Genomic DNA, 5,935 nt, shown 5'->3' on the forward strand with positions numbered 1-5,935 from the left:
AGGGGACGTTCACCCGGAGCGATGAGGTATGCTGCCGGGTCCCTTCCTCTGTCATGCAACTGTCAAGCTCTCAGTCCATGACAGAGTACCCGACTTTCCAGGGTGCCCTACAAAGGTGTCACCTGGGTGCGGGCCGCACCCCCCTAGTGACGCCACTGGATGAAGGTCTCGGCTGTGCAAGGCAGCAGGTAGGTCCCTGTAATTGTGGAAGCTTCATGGCTGAGATCCCCTTCTGAAAATGCCAGCTCCCTGGCCGTCATGCAATGCAAGAATAAAGCCGCACTACCTTCTCAGACCTAAAACTCCATGGGGACCGCGGTGCTCAGCTTAGGTCTCTGCCGGACCCAATCAACAAAATGAAGTGGAAAAGAGCTGGCACTGGTAGGAGTCCTCCGGGACATGAATCTGTATTTAAAATAAGGATTTCTAGATTCCTTCATGCTTTTGAGATTCTTGGCATATATCATATCATGTATCTGTTCTGTTTTTTTGCAGGGATAGATGTATCTAAATTTATGTCCAGATGGGATGCCATGCGTTGTGTGGAAATTCTGCTATATATGATGACATGTGTTGTGTTGGAATCTTGCTATATATGATGTGAGTTGTGTTGAAATCCTGCTGTACATGTCATGCGTTGCGTTGAAATCCTGCTGTACATGATGTCATGCGTTGTGTTGAAATCCTGTCTGTTTTACCTGTTTCACTCTCAGGTGTGATGTGTCTTTGAGTGATTTGACCCCCTCTGCTTTATACTGGAGCATGATGGTTTGCCTTAATTTGTTGTTTTTGTTTCAGCAATGAAGGGGTTAACTCGCCAGGTAAATGCACACACATGTAGGAGGGTTTTGTCAGTGGGTGGTCTCTTAAGTATTTGTATTTATCAGGGGCGTCCCGAGGCTGGGTGACACCAGGAGCGGAGACCGGATGACACACCCGCCGTGACGTCGTTGCGCATGCCGGGGGCCATCTTGGTGATGGATGCCGTCAGAGAGAGAAGGGGACAGTAACCCGGTGGGATGAGGTATGCCGCCGGGTCCCCTCCTCTCTCCTGACACTGCCAGGCTCTTGGTCCCTGACTGACTGCTCGACTTTTCATAGGCTGTCAGTCATTTTGGTGTCACCCCCCTTGTGATGCCACTGGTATTTATTGCTCTTATTTGCGTGATCTTATTGCTATGATTAAAGTCCCTCGGTGGACTGAAACATGTTGGCAATGTTCGTAGCTGCTTTTATGCCTTTTCAATAAAGAGACGCCATTAAAGGAGACCTATGAGGTGAGTGATTCTCACTCATCCTCATAGTTCGAGCCGACGTGTGACAATGAAACTGTCACAGGTCGGCTCAATAGATCGGGAGGTGAGCGAACACATACCGGCGCTTGCTCACCTCTTGATCATCTCCCTGCAGAGAGCATTGACTGTCACTCACTGCTCCCTGCAGGGACGTACGGGGGAGGGAGCGGGTACAGCTGGCTCTGCCTCTACATAGGCAGAGTCAGCTGTCACTCACGCTGCTGGGCGGATCTCGACAGTAATGTCGGGATCGGTCCCGGCTGCGGCAGTCTCAGTATACCGCGAGCTGTAGCTTGCAATACACTGAGCATTGGGTCATGGGAGTTTATGTCCTCCTGTGACCCTTAGGAGAACTATGGGGAAAAACACTTACCCCGTAGTTCTCCTTTAAGAGGATTCTTACGAGTGCCGGCTCTTCTCCACTTCATCATGGATTTAAAGGGCTTTGCCCGGCACTTTCAGGATTCATCCGAATTATTATATGACATTCCTTGGGCCAATCTTGTTAGTTTGAATTTTGCCAGTGTGAAGATTGACAGTACTGTGGCCACTCAGCAACTTTACCAATGTGCTTTCCATGGTTCTGAAACTGTGTTTGTACACACCTTCAGCACTAGAAGGGTTAAAGTGACGCTAAACATCAATGTATCTTATTTGTGTATTACTCGGCTGTAGATCCTCCAATTATCTCTGAATTGGTGCTGACACTGTCCTTCCTTCTGGAGGAGGGCTACGTCTGTTCCCCATGGTCCCTGTGCGTGTTGTAGAGTAGTCACCGCTCCAAGCTCACTCCAGGGATGGACTACAACCTCATGTTTAGTTTACTACTTTGTATTGAGATTTTAGTCCATCCCGGGAGTGAGCTTGGAGCGGTGACTACTTTACAACACGCACAGGGACCATGGGGAACAGACAAAGCCCCCCTCCAGAAGGAAGGACAGTGTCAGAGATGATTGGAGGATCTACAGCCGAGTGACACACAAATAAGATACATTGTTGTTCATAGTTCAGTGTCACTTTAAAGTAATAAAAAAAAGTTTCACAGAAACCCCCCCACTTTCATCAATTAGCAAGCCTAGGCTGATATCTCCAAAGTAAGGATTCAAAGGGCTTTGCCCAGCACTTTCAGACCAAATTCATTCAATGTATTATTAAAAAAAACAGCTCGATGGACCAGGCATGGTGGCTGGTATCCCCATAGGAAGGGACTAGCATGCATGCAGCCACCCCGTTATCCTGATATCAGCCTACATGGCCTTCAGCATTAGGGGGGGGGGGGGTGCTTTGATGGGGGCCATTTCTAGCATGGGATGGAGGACTCGGCTGTGCAAGGTTACACTAGGTCCTGTAATTATGGAGGCTTCGTGGCTGAGATCCCCTTCAAATCCTTGGCTGTTATGGGTACAAAGGGCTTTGCCTAGCACTTTCTGGCCAGTCTTGTTAGTTGCCCTTCAGCATTAGGGAGTGCTTGGAGGGGGGCAATGATCATCTCTATGGTATGGAGGACTTGGCTGTGCTAGTTATTACGGCTGTGCTAGTTATTGTCATTACGGAGGCTTCATTGCTGAGCTCCCCTTCAGAAAATGCCAGTTCCTTGGCTATCACAGAGATCCAATGGCTTTGGTTCTACAAGAGATGGCCGAGCAGAAGTCCTGACTTCACTCTGTGGGTTTTGGATCTTTTGTTCTGGCTCAGTGACCCACAATGCCCTGAAACCAGAGGCAGCCAGGCGGCTAGCATATTCAGAAGAAGCTCAGCAATGGGGGCCCGCATTTCCCCCAGTACAGGTGCCCTTTAAATCTTTAGCAGTGTCTTTGTTAATCTCTCAGCAATCAATTTCAATCGGTAATGTGAGATCGCAGAGGAACAGACATATTGATGTATCACTTCAACTTCCTGACCACAGCCCATCATTTATAGAGAAGGTGAAGAGGCTGAGAGGTTTTTCTCTCTCTCTCTCTCTTGTATGTTTCATTGCTGTGATGTGTCCGCGTGGGATTCATCAATTCTTGGACAGGAAGAAACAACGTAAATCTTCAGTGAATGAGGATGATTCGGAGGACGTTGGTAAACCCCCCCAGCAGCTTTATTGAATTGTGTAAATACAAGAAACGCGAAAGCAATTTATGTAACATCAAGCTATGATTTAAAGGGGTCTTCTGCCTTATAGAGAAGTGCTGCATATTGTAGTCTCATTACCTGTAAGTCACATTAACATTTTCCTGCATGTTGGTGGGCAGGCAGCTGAAATAGACACTGTCACCATGCCCATTCCAGTGTCTTTGTTAAGGGCCCTACTCCTGACACCTAGTGATCCCTGTCTTTCTCTCTTTGTTCTCTCTCTTGGCTGTCTCCCCTCGCTCTCTCTCCTGACTGTCTCTCCTCGCTCTACCCTGGCTGTCTCTCCTCATTCTCTCCCCTGTCTGTCTCTCCTGGTTCTCTCCCTGGCTATCTCTCCTCGCTTTCTCCCCTGGCTATCTCTACTCGCTCTCTCCCCTGGCTATCTCTCCTCGCTCTCTCCCATGTCTGTCTCTCCTCTCTCTCTCCTGGCTGCCTCTCCTCACTCTCTCTCCTGGCTGTCTCTCCTCATTCTCTCTCCTGGCTGTCTCTCCTCATTCTCTCTCCTGGCTGTCTCTCCTCATTCTCTCCCCTGGTTGTCTCTCCTCTCTCTCCTGGCTGTCTCTCCTTATTCTCCCATTTGGCTGTCTCTCCTCTCTCTCTACTGGCTGTCTCTCCTCGCTCTCTCCCATGGCTGTCTCTCCTCTCTCTTTCCTGGCTGTCATTCCTCTCTCTTTCCTGGCTGTCTCTCGTCACTCTCTCTTCTGGCTGTCTCTCCTCACTCTCTTTCCTGGCTGTCTCTCCTCGCTTTCTCCTGTACATTCTCCTGTCCTAGAGTGTTTGGGTTTTGCTTGAAGAAAAGGTGGCAACACCAAATCAGGCATATTAGGCGGCCGCTCGCTGGACCTCATAAGAATGCTGGACCATGTTGATTCCGGCCCTGCCCAGTGCTCCCATGAATGTGGGAGCATGTGATCTCCCCCCATGTGACAGCGCCCAGGCCCAGTAGCCAATCACTGAGTGACATCACAGCTCCCTTTCGTGTCCGACATCCGCCAGCACTGGAGATTTTCGTGCTGGCTGCAATTGTGGAAGGAGCGAGGGCTGGCAGGATTAGTATCAGTGGGATGTGAAGGGCTCTGCAAAGGCACTGCCACTTCTTCCTGAACGGGCAAGGTGACAGGACAGTCTCTTTAAAGGATAAGTGTACATTAACATAAGGTACACCTCTCCATCCTGCCCAGACCCTGGACTACAGTAACCCACCCTCCTCCACACCAGGTTTATGCTTACCTTCATCCTATAAACAAAGCATGATTTGATTCCTAATAATGTAGAAAAGCTTTCTGATCATGATGTTATCTCACACCTCAGCATTATAGTTTTGGAAAGGTTCAGGCAGATGGATGGCAGTGGACTCAAGGCAGGAGATAACAATACAGTTGGATCCCTGGGGTGTAGTTTGTCATGCACCACCCTGTAGCTTAATTTGCTTAAAGTAGAACTATGGCCTCTCATCTAAACAAATAACCTAATAAAAAATACATCAGCACTTCTCTGAAGTCACCCTAAATAATCCAACAAATATCTATTGATGCCCCCAGTGAAGTCCACCTGATGCAGCTTCCTGTGATAGGGTGGCAACAATGCTGCATTGCTCCCAAATTCAATGCACCAGAGTGGGAGGGGAGGATGATGCAGGGGGCGTGGCTATCAGCATTGTCACTGCTGGTTCGTTGTTACCAGAACTAGATGCAGGGAGGAGCTACACATGATAACGCCAGTGATACGATGCCAAAGATATGGTCACTGTGAGCTCAGTAAAAGGGCCTGAAGGCACTAAAGCACTTTGCTGTTCTGTGAAGTGGCACCGGAAGTCATCAGATCACAGTTAAGCACTTTCCAAACTACTAAATCCACTGCTGGGACACATATTGCATTCTACAAAGACTTTGTGACCATTTGACCATCACACCTATATGAGCTCGTTGGCTATCCCATTCCAAAACCATGGCCATTAATATGGAGTATAACCCCCCCCCCTCCTTCCCCGTACAACAGTCCCCTCTGTGCAACGCAGGCAGCTCATAGCTGGTGTACAGACTCGAGGAATGCTGCAAAACAGCTCCAAGCTGCAGATACTTTCCTGGGAAGCCTACGGAATGTTCAGTGAGAATCTGCTAATAAAGCACATTTCACATCAGATGGAATTTGGAAACGCAGGAAAACAAATCTCTCAAAATACAAAGAAAACACAGATTCTTCTTTTTTTCCAAGAGGACCTGTCCACGTGTGCCGGGGAAAACAATCAGTCCAAAGAAGTGTTACTATGTGTACAGTCTCATCATTGAATCACAGCTTTGTATCCACTTCCTGTGTCCCTCTCATGTTCTCTCACTCTGATTTTTCTTCATCTTTCTTTCTTTCTTTCTTTCTCCCTCATCTCCCTTCCTCTTTCTGCCCCCTCTCCTTTTTTTCTTCCCCCCTCTTCTTTCTTCCTCCCTCTTCTTCCCCCCTCTTCTTTTCTTTTCTTTCTTTCTTTCTTTCTTTCTTTCTTTCTTTCTTTCTTTCTTTCTTTCTTT

Source organism: Nanorana parkeri, unplaced genomic scaffold (assembly GCF_000935625.1).
Source record: "Nanorana parkeri isolate BGI_ZX_2015 unplaced genomic scaffold, ASM93562v1 scaffold1146, whole genome shotgun sequence".
Taxonomy (NCBI): domain Eukaryota; kingdom Metazoa; phylum Chordata; class Amphibia; order Anura; family Dicroglossidae; genus Nanorana; species Nanorana parkeri.